The following is an 18910-nucleotide window of genomic DNA, read 5'->3' on the forward strand; positions in this document are numbered from 1 at the left end:
CATGCATTACTGTATTGGCAATTGCTTTGAAGTAGGGATGGGCGAGTTTGGTCTTACTCGGATTTGCTATCCAAAACACGTGACAGCCGATAGCCATTCAGAAAAATCCAAAATTGGGATAATTTTGTGGTAAATCCGAATTAAACCAAACCTGCTCACCCCTACATTGAAGGAAGTTGTGACTGCTAAGAAGTTTATTTACAGTTGGTGTAAGGAATTGATATCAACTACTGTTAAAAACGACTCAGTATACAGTAGCTGACAAAATGGTCATTGACTGGGACAGTTATTCTGGGGAAGTTTGTAACACAGTTATGGAGAATGTTCTTCAGGGCCATTTCTAGACAATATGGCTCCCAGTGTGAACAGTACCTCTAGCATGTTTCCTCTGAAGTGCACAACAGAAAATCGATATACTGTACAATAGATTGTTGAAGCCAATTCAATCCTGTTTCCAATGCTCATAAACAACCGCAGGGGAATCTCCCACAAAAGCTGTTTGAAGGTATTTATCAGGAAATTGGTGAATTTTTTGTTATGGGAATACCAGTTTACTGTGTTAATACTGTAGTAAAGTTTTTAGAATCAGAACTGAAAGATTTATCATACACTCATTTTCCAGTTACATTTACAAAACAGATGAATTAAACAACGTAGGCTTTCAGCACATGTAATTCTAAGTACAAATCAATTCACAACATTTAGAAAATAGTGGAATTCTGCAATGTAATGTAATAAAAATAATTGTGGAATAGGACCTCATCACCACACCCATAGGAGCTAAGTTTGCCAAATAACTGAGCAGCAAGAAAATGGGTTTGAAGCAATACATCAACTCTTGGAATGAGAATTTAAATATTAATGCTGGGGTCAACTAACCAGTCAGTTATCCATGAGGAAGAAGAGAAAGTTGACAGTTGACAGATGCAGTAGTATCAATGAGGCAATCCCTTTAATATGTAAACACTGAATAATGTTTATATTATCAATTTCCTTTTGAGTTTAAGCACCACATCATATAGCAGAATAAGCTGTTTGCAAACTGTGAATCACTTACAAAATACTTAGCAAGATGGTCATTTTAATGGCTTGTGAGCTGCTCAATAATGGCATGTGAAAAACAAATATATATGTATTAGGTATACTTTTATAAATGGATACTGCATCAACACGGTCCATATTTGTATTACGTTTTACTCAGGTCTTACTGATTACTTAAATTTACTGACATCTAGCAATCTACATCCAGTAAAAATGCTGCTGAGTTTTAATTTCTCAACAGTATCCTGTCAATCATTTGCTTGCAAATACAGTATATGTTAAATTCCAGGTACAGTTGCAAGAATGCAATGACCACCATGTGTATAGCATAACAAAGTAGAAGGAACACTTTTTACAGATTGACTGCAACTAGTATGATTTGCAGAATACAATGGGTACAATCTAATTAAATGCAACTTTATCATGAGTGCGAGTAAATGCGGCTGTATGACACATTAACGGTACTGCTGGAGTTGTGGATTTTTGTTTACAAACATCTGAGTATCCGGGCGTAGATTAAGCTGAAAGGGGGGAAAATTGTGGTGCTGTTGCCAGAGTTTACATTCCACTGCAATGATAATTCATCCCCTTTGTGGGTAATAGGCCCAATGTTTTAAAAATATTAACTACAAATGCTTTTCGATTCCACATATATAAGAAGTTATAAATTGGTTAGAAGCATATTTTTCTATACTGTATGTAAAAAAAGTGAATGTATTCAATTGTATTAACACCAGAGACATAGATTCCCATTTTCACTTTATTAAACACCAAGATTTAAAAGTAAAGTCAGATAATGATATTCCTAATCTCTTTGAAGTTTTAAAGGCAGAATTGACTGTCTTTTGTTTTCTTCTACAATGAACCGTTCCCTCCACCTTTACTCAGGGATCATCTTAGCTTTTCTAACATTTAGACATTAACTGTACAAATTAGTTCTTTAAAATTGCTAAAGGTTCCGTAAATCTGCAAGACAGAACATTACATATTCAACTTTGTAATCTTATGTATGCTACATTACAGATATATTTGTAACTGATTAAGAAAATTTAATAGAAAACCTTTTCTTCTGCATGGTACAAATAAACATAAATATTAAATCCCAATGTGATAAAAGACCAATTCCCTAAACTCAAATCTGTTTGTGTTTTGCATGCATTAATTATATATACACAAGCTGAGAGTGGAAGCAGATAAATAAACAAATGACACAGTAGTGTGGCCTTTCTGCATACAAATCATATATTACATCTGCAAGCAAAAGCTACATAAATCGATTTGCTCTTTCACATCACAAGACAAACAGTGATGCAAGTCAGCAGTTCCTTTGTCAAAGTCACAGAGATAGCCACTCTTTACAAATGCATCCTTACAGAGCATGGATTCAACCATTTGATGATTAGCATTATTGGCAGCTCTTCAAAGGAGATTCATCAAGTGATTTGCAATTGGACTGGCTACCATTATTTTTTATGTTATTCCTTAAAATTGAGCTGAAATTGATTGATATTTGAATTTTGACTTAGATGACAAAGGCGTCTGAAGAGTTTTTAAAAATGTAATTACTTAGAAAGGTCCTTCGGCAGTTTTTATTCCAGCATTCCCTATGGATTACATTTGAAAAGTTTGACATGGAAATGGTTTCAGGGAAACTTCTGGCTATTGAGATATTAAATATGAATTTGTAATATACAAAATTGTTTGCCCTTAATGGTCACTTTTTGTAGATTTTAACATAAGAATCCCTTTGATCATTGAGATACTTTTTAAGGTTTTTTATTTTATTTGCTTTTTGCCCTTTTTCTCCTTGCACTATAGTCTTTTTTTTTATGAAGGCAGTTGAATTAATTTAAAGTTTGAGAGACCCCACTCTATAAACCTTCATAAACAGACTCAAGACATTGCTGTTTACTCAAGCATTTCCGTAATTCCTTTAATTATAGTTTATGAAAAGCTTTTCTGTACTTTATTGTTCTTGTACTGTATTACATACATTCTACTTGTTAAGCACCTTGTCTCCTATTGTTGAAAGAGCGCTATATAAATAAAAATATTAATATTATATGTTGTGTGTATACATATTAGGCCTTTTGCATGTTTTGTAATAGAAACCTCAACATCCTTGTCAGAATCATTCTATAGAATTTTCAGTAATACATATGGGTAAGTGTAATAAACTGTGAGATACACATGCTGGTTGATGTTTTAAAGTACCAGGTTGGTTTGCCTTTTAAATTATTCCCACAACATCAGCCATCAGACTCATTGGGAACTATATATTGTCTGCACATTACAGGCTATTGCATTTACCCCCTTATGCCGTGTGCACACAGGCCGACCTGGCGCCCGGCGAAGCTGATTTGATATCGGCGGCTGCTGGGACCCGGCAGGTGCCGGCATTGGCCAGCAGAGAGGGAGGGATGGTGGGAGGACATCGGGAGGGGAGCATGCGAGGGGGTGCTGCACTGAGCAGTATGGCACTGCTTTCGATCTGGCAGATAGAAGCAGAAATACCTTACCTACTAAGTCTATTTTTGCTTTTGATCCTAATGCCGCAATCGAGATTGATTATGCATCGAATGCAGCTAACACTGTTCGATTCAGTGTCATTTTCAAAGTGATTTGGGCTATATAGTCCAAATCGATTTGAAAATGACACTGAATTGAACTGTGTGTACACAGCATTAGATTCATTTTTGTTGAATAGTTTCTAACTGTATCTCGATGACTCTTGTGCCAGATTTTCAATTCTAAATTTGCAATTATTACTGTTGACCTATAATTATATAGTTGTTTTCAGTGCTTATTTTTGAGAATATATAATGAACCCTAAAGCTTAAATAATGATCCTGCATATCTTTATCCATACTTTGATAATTTGTTAGTTGATAATGTGTTTTAAGTTGAAAAGTTCTATCGTATACTAAATATTTGGCATAATCATCAGTGACATACATATTTCATGAAGGCACACCTTTGCTAAAGATGTTTTATTATCTAGGCATGTTGCCCTGGAGTATCAGTGTCTATAGTAACTGTAAATGTCAGAGATGCCCATGTGATAGAGTAGGCTTAAAGGTGTCTTTGCCCAAAATTAAATTACATTTACCCAAAATAAAAGTTTATGCTACGTGTAAGCTGATTTGTATATTGGAAGTGTAAACCCTTATTAGCTTGTCCTACATCTAGTGCCTTTAACAAACAATTGCAAGGGAACTGCATCTTCTGTGCATTTACTCCTGGGACTGAGAATCGCTCAATTCATTCAAGGCGATTGTCTTCTCTATATCATCGCTGTAGATTCCTGCCTTTGAATATCATTCAGGAACATTAATTTCAATGCTCACAATAGTATATATATATATATATATGTATATATATATATATATATATATGTAGAAGGGCTCTGCTTGAACAAGCAGACAAACAGCGGCACTCACAGGTTTTTTCAAAAAAACTGTGTATTCAAGACCAACGTTTCAGGGACTAGCCCCTTTGTCAAGGTGCAGGTGAACCTGCACCTTGACAAAGGGGCTAGTCCCCGAAACGTTGGTCTTGAATACACAGTTTTGTTGAAAAAACCCGTGAGTGCCGCTGTTTGTCTGCTTGTTCAAGCAGAGCCCTTCTATCCAGATTTGCCCAGGAGGCACCAGGGTAGTTGCACCACAGCAGTGTAGTGCCGGACCGTCACTTTCTTATATATATATATATATATATATATATATATACTGGGTATCAGTGGCAGCTCCAGAAATGGGGCTGTAGGACAGTCCAAAATTCAAATAGGGGAGCAACACCAACTGCCAGTGAGTCAGTTTGGAAAGGCAGTTGGTTGTAGTTGGTGTAGCTCCCCTATTTTAATTTAGAACTGTGCTGCAGCCCTTCCTCTGGAGCTGCCACTGCTGGGTATGTATTGCATTTCAGTATCTGGATACAAAGAACACCTAAACAAGTGTAGATAGGAATCTTCTATACCCGAAATTCTGATAAATCGTGGGATATGACTAGAATAAGGTTTAACCTTTAATATCGAAATACAAGGTCCTTAATCCATGTACATTATTTAAAATAAAAAATATATATGGGGAACATATAAAGTAAAATGCTAAGGTGAAAAACATACTGTAGATATATTTAACCCCTTCCTGACAGAGCTAGTTTTTGCGTTCCTGACAGAGCCATTTTTTTCAAATCTGACATGTCTCACTTAAGTGGGGATAACTTTTTTTTGCTTTTACTTATCCCAGTGATTTTGAGATTGTTTTCTCGTGACACATTGTACTTCAAGTTAGTGGTAAATTTTCGTCGATACAGTCTGTGTTTTTTTGTGAAAAATACCAAAATGTCGGAAAAAAATGGAAAATTTTGCGATTTGCAAAATGTTAAATTTTCTGCTTGTGAGACAAATAATCTTACCACTCAAAATAGTGAATAACTAACATAGACCATATGTCTACTTTATGTTGACATCATTATTTCAACTTCCTTTTAATTTTTTGGGACACTAGGAGGCTTACAATATGAATAGCAAATTCTCAAATTTTCAAGAAAATTTCAAACACTGATTTTTTTAGGGACCAGTTCAGTTCTGATGTGACTTTGAGGGACTTGTATGTGAGACACCCCCATAAATGATGCCATTTCAAAAACTGCACCCCTCACAGTATTCAAAACAGCATTTTGGAAGTTTGTTAACCGTTTAGGTGTTTCACAGGAATTAAAACAAAGTGTAGGTGAAATTTCAAAATTTCTTTTTTTTTGCAGAGTTTCAATTTTAATACATTTTTCTAACGAATACAGTAGATTTTACTAGAGAAATGTGACTAAAAATTGATTCCCCCAATTCTTTTGTTTTCATAAATATCCTATATGTGGCCCTAGTGTGCACGGTGACCAAACCACAGGCTTCATAATAGAAGGAGCACCTACTTGATTTTGGAGCCTCCTTTTTATGAGATTATTTTTTAGGCACCATGTAGGTTTCTAGGCACCATAAGATGCTAAAAGTTAGGAACCCCCCCACAAGTGACCCCATTTTGCAAACTACACCCCTCAGGGAATTCATCTAGGGGTATAGTGTACATTTCAAACCCCCAGGGGTTTCACCAATTTTGATACAACTGGGCTGTGAAAATGAAAAAAATTAATTTTTCATTTTCACAGCTCAGTTGTATCAAAATTGGTTAAACCCCTGGGGGTTTGAAATGTACACTATACCCCCTGATGAATTCCCTGAAGGGTGTAGTTTGCAAAATGGGGTGACTTGTGGGGGGGTTCCACTGTATTGGTGCTTCGGGGGTCTTGCTAATGCGACATAGCACCCACCAAAATTCCACCAGAATCTGAGCTGCAAAATACAAAAATCACTCCTTCCCTTCTGAGTCCTGCCATGCACCCAAATGGTATTTTTTGGTCACATGTGAGGCATTGCCGTACTCGGGAGAAATTGGGGCACAGATTTTGGGGTGCTTTGTCTCCTTCATTCCTTGTGAAAATGAAAAATTTTGAGCCAGAACTGCATTTTTGTGTAAAAAAATGTAATTTTTCATTTTCACAGCCCAGTTGTACCACAATTGGTGAAACCCCTGGGGGTTTTAAATGTACGCTATACCCCTAGATGAATTCCCTGAGGGGTGTAGTTTGCAAAATGGGGTCACTTGTGGGGGGGTTCCACTGTATTGGTGCTTCGGGGGTCTTGCTAAAGCGACATAGCACCCACCAAAATTCCACCAGAATCTGAGCTGCAAAATCCAAATATCACTCCTTCCCTTCTGAGTCCTGCCATTTTTTGGTCACACATGAAGCATTGCCGTACTCGGGAGAAATTGGGGCACAGATTTTGGGGTGCTTTTTCTCCTTCGTACCTTATGAAAATGAAAAATTTGGAGCCAGAACTGCATTTTTGTGTAAAAAAATGTAATTTTTCATTTTCACTGCCCAGTTGTATCAAAGTTGGTGAAACCCCTGGGGGTTTGAAATGTACACTATACCCCCTGATGAATTCCCTGAAGGGTGTAGTTTGCAAAATGGGGTCCCTTGTGGGGGGGTTCCACTGTATAGGTGCTTCAGGGGTCATTCAACCAGAATCTGTGCTGCAAAATCCAAAAATCACTCCTTCCCTTCTGAGTCCTGCCATGCACCCAACTGGTATTTTTTGGTCACATGTGAGGCATTGCCGTACTCGGGAGAAATTGGGGCACAGATTTTGGGGTGCTTTGTCTCCTTCATTCCTTGTGAAAATGAAAAATTTTGAGCCAGATCTGCATTTTTGTGTAAAAAAATTTAATTTTTTACACAAAAATGCAGTTCTGGCTCAAAATTTTTAATTTTCACAAGGAATGAAGGAGACAAAGCACCCCAAAATCTGTGCCCCAATTTCTCCCGGGTACGGCAATGCCTCACATGTGACCAAAAAATACCAGTTGGGTGCATGGCAGGACTCAGAAGGGAAGGAGTGATTTTTGGTGGTGGAATGAATGGCGGGTGCTATGTCGCATTAGCAAGACCCCCGAAGCACCAATACAGTGGAACCCCCCCACAAGTGACCCCATTTTGGTCACCAGCTTTGGGAGGGGGGCTGGCGCTGCGGCTGGCGGGGGGGTGGGAGGGGTGCTGGCGCTGCGGCAGCCGGGTGGGTGGGAGGGAGGGGGGCTGCCGGGTGGGAGGGGGGGGGGGCTGGCGATCGTTGGTGATCGGTGCGGTATACGCACACACACACACACACACACACACACACACACACCCGGCAGCAGCAGCAGCTCCAGCGGCTCCACCGCTACGTCCGGAGCGCACGCTGCGCTCCCCTCCTCCCCCCTCCCCCCCGCAGCAGCAGCAGCAGCAGCAGCAGCATCATGCTGCTGCTGGAAAAGTGAAAAATAAAATAAAATAAAAAATAATGGGCAAATGTGTATATATACATATACATATATATACACACACATATATATATATATATATATATATATATATATATATATATATATATGTGTGTGTATATATATATATATATATATACACATTTGCCCATTATTTTTTATTTTATTTTATTTTTCACTTTTCCAGCAGCAGCATGATGCTGCTGCTGCTGCTGCTGCTGCTGCGGGGGGGAGGGGGGAGGAGGGGAGCGCAGCGTGCGCTCCGGACGTAGCGGTGGAGCCGCTGGAGCTGCTGCTGCTGCCGGGTGAGTGCCCGGCGGGTGGGAGGGGGGTGCTGCCGCTCGGTGGTGATCGGTGCTGCACCGATCACCACCGTTTTCTGTGTTACCGAGCGGCTTAGCCGCCGGTAACACAGGAAACGCTGTGATTGACTGTTCAGATTTGAACAGCCAATCACAGCGATCGCCGACCGGGGGGGGCACCCCTGCCCCCCCTGGGCGGCGAGGGGGGATGTCTGCTGTCAGGGACAGCAGACATCTCTTAACTGTCACCGCGTCTATAGACGCAGTGACAGTTAGAAACCATGACGTACATTTATGCCATGTGTCGGGAAGTACTTCCCGACCATGACGTAAATGTACGTCAAATGTCAGCACTCAGATCCTCTTCCACAAAAATTGGAAGTAATAAAATCCACATAGTATGATAACCCTTGATATTAGAGATCCATTTTGTAAGGCCATAAGTAGATAAAAAGGGTTACAATAGCATTTTCTGTACTCTGCTGTCCCTCATTTGCTTGTTCACAGTTACACAGTAACTGACAGCAGTAATAGTAAAGCTGCTATATAAACCAGCACAATAGGGAAATTAAGTAGTATAGTCAGGGGGTGCCCTCCTGCAAACTATAAACTCCCACTACAAATGACACCACGCAGTAGCACAATCTTATTTACTTAACACAGCACCAGTGCCATAACTAGCCCTTGTGGTGGTATGTATTAAGAAACAGATAGAGTAGATGTAGAAGCATTGATTCATTGGAAATTGGCGTGGTCACATAAAAGTACAGATAACACCATAATCACCATAACACATTATGCTTCACACCTCAAAGCCCATTATACATTATACCACACACACAGTAATGCACATTATTCATTATGCCACACATCACGATGCCCCTTACACAATATGCAGCACACCATAATGCCCATTACACATTATGTCACACACCGTAATTCCACTTACACAATATGCCATGCACTATAATGCCCATATGACATTGACACACATTATGCCCCAAGTACTCCTGGATATGCCCACATTTGTAGTGTTGCTTATTAATAACACCCACACCAGTTGCGAAAAGTAGTTGCTCTGCTTATACATAGTGCCCACACCAGTTGCTGACAGTAGTAGCACCGTCTATATGTAAAGCCCAAACTGCGTAACCATATGCCCACACCAGTTTCTGACAGTAGTAGCGCTGCCTATACACATGCCCACACCAGTTGCAGAAAGTAGTAGCTCTGCTAATACATAACACCCACAGCAGTTGCCAAAAGTAGTTGCTCTGCTTATACGTAGTGCCCACACCAGTTGCCGATGGTAGTAGCACTGCTAAACCATATGCCCACACCAGTTGCCAACATTAGTAGAGCTGCCTATATACATGCTCACACCTGTTGCCGACATTAGTAGCACTGTGTAACCATATGCCCTCACCAGTTGCTTTAATTAGTAGCACTGCCTATACATACTCTCACATCAGTTGCCAACATTAGTGGCACTGCCTATGCATGTGCTCACACCAGTTGCCGACATTAGTTGCGTTACCTATACACGTGCTCACACCAGTTGCCGACATTAGTAGCACTGCCTATACACGTGCCCACACCAGTTGCCGACATTAGTAGCGCTGCCTATACACGTGCTCACACCAGTTGCCAACATTAGTAGCGCTGCCTATACACATGCCCACACCAGTTGCCGACATTAGTAGCACTGCATAACCATATGCCCACATCAGTTGCCGACATTAGTAGCACTGCATATACACATGCCTACACCAGTTGCCGACATTAGTAGCCCTGTGTAACCATATACCCACACAAGTTGCCGACATAAGCAGCACTGCCTATACACATGCCCAAACCAGTTGCCGACATTAGTAGCACTCTGTAACCATATACCCACACCAGTTTCCAAGATAAGTAGCGCTGCCTATACAAGTGCCCACACCAGTTGCTGACAGTAGTAACAATGCCTATACACATGCCAAAACCAGTTGCCGACATTAGTAGTGCTGCCAATACACGTGCCCACATCAGTTGCCAACATTAGTAGCGCTGCTTATACACGTGCCCACAGCAGTTGCCGACATTAGTAGCACTGTGTAACCATTTACCCACACTAGTTGCCGACATTAGTAGCGCTGCCTATACACGTGCCCACATCAGTTGCCGACATTAGTAGCGCTGCCTATACATGTGCCCACATCAGTTGCCGACATTAATACACTCACAATTTACACTGATGCAGCTCATCCTCTCCTGTTTCCTTGTGTCTTTAGTTAGTCAGTCTTGCTCCTTTGTAGCTCTGCCCCTTCTGGTCAATGTAGCCATGCCCCCTCCGCCCGTGTAGCCATGCCCCCTTTCATCTCTGCCGATGACCAGGTGATAAGGAGCTGGGAGGCAGCTCTGTGCCTCCAGCGCTGCTGCCTGTCATGCAGTGTGGCAGGCGCAGCCGGCAGCCATGGAGGGCAGCAGAGGATGTACAGCAGGAAGAGCACCTGCCCGGCACCTCCCTGCTTTGCATCCTCTGCTGAGTGGGTAGCACTGGCCCTGATTATAGTAGCTAACGAGGCAAGGAAGTGGAAGGAGGGGCATTAAGGATAGAGTAATGAGGAGGAGAAGCAGTAACGATGATGTACAGAAGCTGGGGGTAGGAATTAGGAGGTGGTGGAGGAGGAGGAGGAGTGATGTATATGAATGTGGAGCATTAATGATGAAGAATGAGGAGTTGGAATGATGAGGAAAAAGCAGGGATTATGATGATGATTTACTGTGGGCAGGGGGTCGGGGTGATGAAAATGAGGAGAAATGCAAAGGAGCCGGAATGAGGACATCCTCTACTCTTGCGTAATGTGTATAGGCAACTCTACTGTGTGATGTAACGTGGATAGTGGACACTACCATGCAATGTAATATGCATCACATACACTACTGTGCTATGTCATGTACACAATGAACACTACTGTGCTGTGTAGTGTGAATAAAGGACACTACTGTGTTGTGTAATGTGAATAATGGCCATTACCATGTGGTGTAATGTGAATTGGTACTGTTCGGTGGTTGTGCTCCTTTCTCGTGAAATCATGCCCTATCTTTGGAGAGGTCACACTATACTTGTTATGAATATGGGAAGTGGGGGGAGGTGCACCAATTCTCTTTCTGTCACAGGGCATAAACATGGGTGTTGGGTCTTACATAAGATACTGTAACTATGAGAAAATCTATATTACACTATACCAAAAAGATAAAAACTTCTGAAAATCTTTTTGATTTTTTTTTCTGTTTTACCCAACAAGTTTTAAAGATTTAACAGATCAACATGCTAAGCAAAATCTATAAATGTCAGGGTAACTTCTTTATATAAAATGAAAAAAACTTACTATTAAAAATCATTTGCAAATCTTGTTAGACATAAATGAAAGTTATAGAGCATTGTTTAGCTATGGTGCTCTTTCTATTGAGTATAATGTATGTTTTATGCTTTTTAGAACCAACTTAAATTGTGACATGGTGGGGGAAATTTACCAATATGAAAAACCTAGTTTTTCAGATTGGTATTTCCCCTACGACTGCATACGACTGTTTCAGTCGTATGCAAAGTCGTGTTCCGGAGGGGAATGTACAAAGCAGTCATATACGACTGCTTTGTAACCCACCGATGTCGTAGGAATTCGTATTAGCTGGCCATATATATGGCCGCTAATACGAATTCGTACAGGCAGTCTGCACGGATCAGTCAGATCCGTGCAGGCTGCAAGGTGTAAAAAAATTGAAAAATTAAATAAATAATAATAAAAAAACAGCGTGGGGTCCCCCCCACAGCCATAACCAGCACCAGGCTGAAGGAGCCGGGGCCGGTAATTAAAAATCAGGGAACCCGACAAATAGGGGTTCCCCGATTTTTAACAACCAGCCCCAGGCTCCTGCTCTGGGGCTGGTTCCCAAAATACAGGGGACAAAATGAGTAGGGGTCCCCCGTATTTTAAGAACCAGCCCCAGGCAAAACCAGCCAGCAGGGTAATGCCACAGCCGGGGGGAGACTTTTTATACAAGTCCCCCCGGCCAAAGCATTAACCCTCTGACCAGTCAGCCTGGCCAGGGGCCCTGGGGGAGTGGGGACCCCCCCAATAAAGGGGTACCCCCCTCCAGGACTTACCTGACCAGGCTGAAGCCTGGTGCTGTCCCCGATGCCCCTGGGCGGTGGGGATCGGGCTGATGGAATGGTGTAAAAAAAAGATTAAACTATTGTTTTTTACTGTGGCACTACAAGTGCCAGCAAGCTGGGACTTGGAGAACCACAAGTCCCAGCCTGCTGGGCATTAAAGGGCCCGCTGGCACTTGTAGTTCCACAGTTAAAAAAATAGTACACAAAACACACTGACACAAATTTTAAATAAAAGTTTAACACACACTGATACTTACCTATCTTGATCCCGTCGGTAGGTCGCTGGCTCCGGTGTCGGCGGCTCCGGTGTCGGCGGCTCCGGGGTCGGCGTCCTGTCTGAAGAAAATCCATGGTGGACCTGTGGAAGGAAATCCTACTCACCAGGTCCTCCATGGATAGTCTTGTGTCTTCTGTCTTCTTCTCCAGGGCTTATTTCTTTATCTTCTTTCTTCTTCTTTATGCTGCCGGCTCCCGGGACTTTCAGAGCTTCAGAGATGTTTCCTCCTCGACGTCTGGACTAAGAATGAATTTTAGCCAATCAGGAGCCGCCTAGCGGCCAATCAGGAGCCAGTAAAGTCGGCTCCTGATTGGCTAGAATTCATTCTTAGTCCAGACGTCGAGGAGGAAACATCTCTGAAGCTCTGAAAGTCCCGGGAGCTGCCGGCAGCATAAAGAAGAAGAAAGAAGATAAAGAAATAAGCCCTGGAAAAGAAGACAGAAGACACAAGACCATCCATGGAGGACCTGGTGAGTAGGATTTCCTTCCACAGGTCCACCATGGATTTTCTTCAGACAGGACGCCAACCCCGGAGCCGCCGACCCCGGAGCCGCCGACACCGGAGCTGCCGACACCGGAGCCAGCGACCTACCGACGGGATCAAGATAGGTAAGTATCAGTGTGTGTGTGATGTGTGTATTAAACTTTTATTTAAAATTTGTGTCAGTGTGTTTTGTGTACTATTTTTTTAACTGTGGAACTACAAGTGCCAGCGGGCCCTTTAATGCCCAGCAGGCTGGGACTTGTGGTTCTCCAAGTCCCAGCTTGCTGGGGAGGCTTGCTGGCACTTGTAGTGCCACAGTAAAAAACAATAGTTTAATCTTTTTTTTACACCATTCCATCAGCCCAATGCCCACCGCCCAGGGGCATCGGGGACAGCACCAGGCTTCAGCCTAGTCAGGTAAGTCCTGGAGGGGGGGGACCCCTTTATTGGGGGGTCCTCACTCCCCCAGGGCCCCTGGCAAGGCTGACTGGTCAGAGGGTTAATGCTTTGGCCGGGGGGACTTGTATAAAAAGTCCCCCCCCGGCTGTGGCATTACCCTGCTGGCTGGTTTTGCCTGGGGCTGGTTCTTAAAATACGGGGGACCCCTACTCATTTTGTCCCCCGTATTTTGGGAACCATCCCCAGAGCAGGAGCCTTGGGCTGGTTGTTAAAAATCAGGGAACCCCTATTTGTCGGGTTCCCTGATTTTTAATTACCGGCTCCAGGCTCTGTCAGCCTGGTGCTGGTTTCGGCTGTGGGGGGGACCCCACGCCGTTTTTTTATTTATTTTATTTATTTATTTATTTATCTGACTGATCCGTGCAGGCTAAAACGAGAATACAACAGGAAAATGGTGTTCTATTTTTCTGCCGTATTTTCTTGGACAAAAGCAGACGTATTTTCTATACGGCTGCTTAGTAAATCAGGAACCACTATTCTTTTGAATGGTGATTTCTGTCGTATCCTAACGATAGTGTAGACATTCGTATTTGTAAATACAAATATGAATGTTCCATCCCTAGGACTACAAATTGTTGTATTTTGGGGATAGAAAATCCCGAAAATACAAATTCGTAAAAAAAGGTGTATTTCTCCCTACGAATACACCTTTTTTCTACGAATCCATATTAGTAAATTTTCCCCGGTATTTCTGTCTATACAGATTTTAATGAATGAGAGTAGTTGCACAGAAATGGCATTCTCTATGCTTAATTGTTTATGGGCAATAATAATTCTGGCTTTAAACCCTTTGAGTGCCAACATATGTTAGAGATGTGCAAAATATCTGCTAAAAATGCCAGTGTTTCTCAAATTTGTTATATAAATTCAAATAAAAAATGTGTTAATAAAAGATTATTATAAAAATATATAAAGCTGGCAGGTTTAATGTAAGATTTATTCATGCATATGGTTACAGGTAAGTATCTATGGTGGAATGAAGATATGAATGACTGAATGAAATAAATTCAATGGCTGAATATAATAAAGTCAATGGCTGAATAAAATAAAGTCAATGGCTGATTAACATGAATTTAAAAGTTCTTTGGAGCTGGGGTTCTAGGTGATACAGTGAAGCAGGTTTACTCAGAACTGGAAACACCAATGATGCAGGAATGCAGTAGGGCAGGCTTGCGTGGAGCTGGGTCAGGGGCGTAGCTTGTGTAAGGCAGCCCCCGCCACTGCTTGGGGGAGCGGGGGCTGCGTGGGCGCCGGCTCCCGCACGGAGAGGCAGGATCTCATTCCGGTGTGTAGTGTGTACTCCCTCCCTGCTGCATCTTTAATACTGGAGGGAGGGACTGTGGCGTAACTATAGCACTATTGTTACGCCCCCAGCTCCCCCCTCCTTGTGGGTGCAGCGGGGTGCGGGCAGCAGGGTGGAGGCAAGGGGGGCCGTGCCGGTGTACTTGCTGCGCTGTGTCAAGAAGCTGCGGTGAAAAGATTCCCTTCGTCGCTGTGTACGGAGTTGGCGCCGTGTGACCGGGTCCCTGCAGTGTCTTAGAAATAAGAAGTCTGCCGGGCGGCGGCGCGGGAAGCGCTTCTGATTTCGAAAACACTGGCCGCACGCTGATTGGCTGAGATTCAGCCAATCAGCGTGCGGACATTGGTTTCAAAGTCAGAAGCCCTTCCCGCGCCGCCGCCCGGCAGACTTCTTATTTCCAAGACACTGCAGGGACCCGGTCACACGGCGCCAACTCCGTACACAGCGACGAAGGGAATCTTTTCACCGCAGCTTCTTGACAGCGCTGCAGGTACATCTGCGCCGCACGGGTCCCCCTGCCCGCTCCCTAGGGGGGTGTTTTAACTGGGGGGGGGGAGTAAAGGGGGCGCTAAATTTTTCCCGGCGGGGGGGCGCAATATTTATTGTTACGCCACTGAGCTGGGTTCACCAGCAATGTAGGAATGCAGGAGTGCAGGCTTGTGTGGAGCTGGGGATTCTAGCAATACAGGAATGCATGCTTGCTTGAAGCTGGGGACACCAGTAGTACAGGAAGTAGTGTTGCTTGAAGCTGGGGAAACCAGCAGTACAGCAGCATAGGCTTGCTTGAAGCTGTGGACACCTGCAATGAATAAAAGAGAGTTGCTTGAAGCTGGGGACACCAGCAATGCAGGGGTGCAGGCTTGCTCAAAGCTGGGGACACCAGCAGTACAGGAAGCAGTGTTGCCTGAAGCTGGGGACACCAACAGTACAGGAGCACAGTCTTGCTTGAAGCTGGGAGCACCAGCAATACAGGAAGCAGGGTTGCTTGAAGCTGGGGTACCAGCAATACCGGAAGGCAGGCTTGGTTGAAGCTGGTGGCACCAGCAATGCGGAAAGCAGGGTTGCTTGAAGCTTTGGATACCAGTACTGCAGGTAGCAGGCTTGCTTGAAGCTGGGAGTGCCAGCAGGTCAGGACAGACAGATTGCCTAGAGCCAAGTGAAGCTGCACATGGAACTGTACTGTCTCTTTAAGGAGATTTGAGAATAGTAGAAGCTGTCCTTAATGAACAACTATAGTCAGGGAGTGCTGAGGCTGAAAATTGCACTGTGTCTTGGAAGCAGAGATAAGCAGTAGCTCACTACATGCTGATAGACAACAAAGCACTGACAGGGTGCTCTTGCCTGAGCTGGGCTTTATACCTCTTGCTGTGAGATGATTGGCTGATGCATTCCCCTGCAGGGGAGTACATCCTGACTGGATCTTGCAGGGTCAGATGACCAGGAAGTGTCATGGTGCTTCCCATGGAGGAGATTGGCACCAAGGCCCGTGGGAATGCACTGCATTACGCCAGGTCGCAGTGACAGAATTCCGCACAGGCAAAAGCAGGATGCCAGATGGGGAAGCTGATGATGGGAAGCATTTCACAGAGCACTGTAGGTAACGTAATGTGCAATTTTGTGACAATCAAATTACATCTCATTGTACAGTCCACAAATATACTCACATATTTTCTCTTTCTCTCAATTTCCCATCCACCTGACCCCAGGCCAACATTGCTATGTAACAATATCAGACAGCCCACTGTGAACCTTTGCAATCTGGTTGACCATTATTCAATAGAAAACACTGATCCTTGTGCACAAATGCCTATTTCCCAATATATTGTAAGCTTGTGAGCAGGGCCTTCCTACCTCTATGACTATCTCTCAGATTTATTACTCAGATTTATTTTATTATTGTTGTTTCCAATTGTACAGTGCAATAGAATTTGCTGCAATATAAGAAACTGATAATAAATAAATAGTAGGGGGCGTGGCCTGACTAAGAAAGAGGAAGGCTGCGTTTTGCTGGAGCTCCGGCTGGTGTGGCTTAAAATCAGCCCCAACCTCCTTCCACCCTTCACTGTGAGCCTGACCTGGTGTGGAGGGCTCCCCCTAACCCTTGGGGAGCTTGCTGGGGAATAGCTGCGGAGTCGGGGAACCCATTTGCGGGTCTCTGTAGACTGCGGCCTAGTACATGCAGAAGCGGTGGCCTCGGGATAGCGCCCAGCCCGCCACACGAGTCCCCGCACAGGAATTCGCGGCTAAGAGGTGTTGGTATTGGCGCCGTGGCCCGAGAGACTCTCCGGAGAGGCCCCTGGTGCTGCTGGACCCCTGCAGGAGCCTGTACCTGCCCCGTCTACAAGGTAGGAGCCGCTTAGGCCTCCTTCGCCTCCGGCGGCGGCTATATTGGATTCCGGAGGCGCCGAAGCTGCGCTCGGTTATCGCTCCGGGTGCTCTCCTGTGACAACAGCGGGGCGGGCACTCCCTCCCTGTCCCACGCTTGGCCCCATATAAGACCCTGCACTTAAGGAATTGGCCCCTGATCCCAATAAAACTGTTGAACAAAGTGCGGCGACCATATTGGTTGTGGCATCAGCTCCTCTTTTATACCTGTGGGTGTTCTAGGGAGGCGGCCATCTTTATCCCCTCTGAGACACAGTGTTTGCCTTGTATTGCTGCAACCTGGCCTGGCTGCATTCTGTTAGCCTACACTACAGGCTCCCGCCCAATATTCTGCTGTAGTCACCATAAATTGTGAGCATGGCTTCGGGGAAATGCCCACTATGCTAGTGCCCTAATCTGCTCCACCCCACAGTGTCTACTTAAATAAGGCGAGATCTCCAGATATATACTCGCCCTCATCAGAGGACTTACTTGGATATTAAAGTTTCATCTCCTACTTTTGCAGATACGAAGATACCAAAATGGGTGAGGTGGTTGGTTCTCACAACTTGCTTATAGATGCTCATGCAGCCCTGAAGGATGAAGTAGCGGCCCTGCGCGATAAAATCAGCGACCTGGAGGACAGATCCCGCAGGAACAACCTGAAGCTAAGAGGGGTCCCTGAGAACGTGTCCAACAGCAGCCTTCACGACTTCACCATAGACGTCTTCAGGAAACTCCTTCCATCGGCTGCTAGCTCTGACCTCCTCCTTGACCGGATCCATATGATACCCAAACCCAGAGGTGCTCCTGAGGGTGCTCCTAGAGACGTTTTGATGCGAGTCCACTTCTTTCATATTAAAGAAGCCTTGTTAAAAGCTGCAAGGCCTTCTTCGGACACTGCTGAAGCTTTGGGTCCCTTACAACTCTTTGGGGATCTATCTAGAGACACGCTGAATAAGAGACGTTTTTTTCACCCAATAACCAGCGTGCTCCGTAAAGCTAATATTTTGTACAGATGGGGATTCCCCACAAAGCTGCTCATCTCAGGAGGCGGTTCCACTGTTGCTGTATCTGAGGTTGAAGAAGGGATGAGACTACTTCAAAGGTGGAAATTGCTGGAGTCTTCGTCTTCCTCCTCTCCTGAACACCGTCTTCAGCAGGACTGGTCGGTGGTGGAGAAGTGAGGAGTTTATAGTTCCTTACTTACTACCAGCTTTGCTTTAGCGGATCTGGCCTATTATCCAAGTTCTAACCTGATGTTTAGGCGTTAATTGTGTTGCTCTTTGTTTACTCTTTTTTGCCTGCTTTTGTTGGTTATTACAATGGGGGCGGGTAATAGTTCTGATCTATGGGGCCAGTTTGTGTTTGGATTGGGGGATTATCCTTGGCACAGATACTGTGTGACATTTCTGTATAACTTTTTTAGGTACTGCTCTTGATAAGCATTAATGTGTCTACAGTGCCTTTATTGATTCCCTTAACCTTGACAATTAAGCCATTCTATACTCGCCTGAATGCCTCTCTTGATTGTCTCTTTTTTTTCTGTTTTTCTTGTTATAAATATATGACCTTTGTTATGTTGTTATATTGACACTGTGGGGTGGTTTGCCACTACCCCCCTTTAGGATGCCTGGTGTGGCGCCTTA

The sequence above is a fragment of the Crinia signifera genome, chromosome 2 (assembly GCF_055691185.1).
Source record: "Crinia signifera chromosome 2, ASM5569118v1, whole genome shotgun sequence".
Lineage (NCBI taxonomy): Eukaryota > Metazoa > Chordata > Amphibia > Anura > Myobatrachidae > Crinia > Crinia signifera.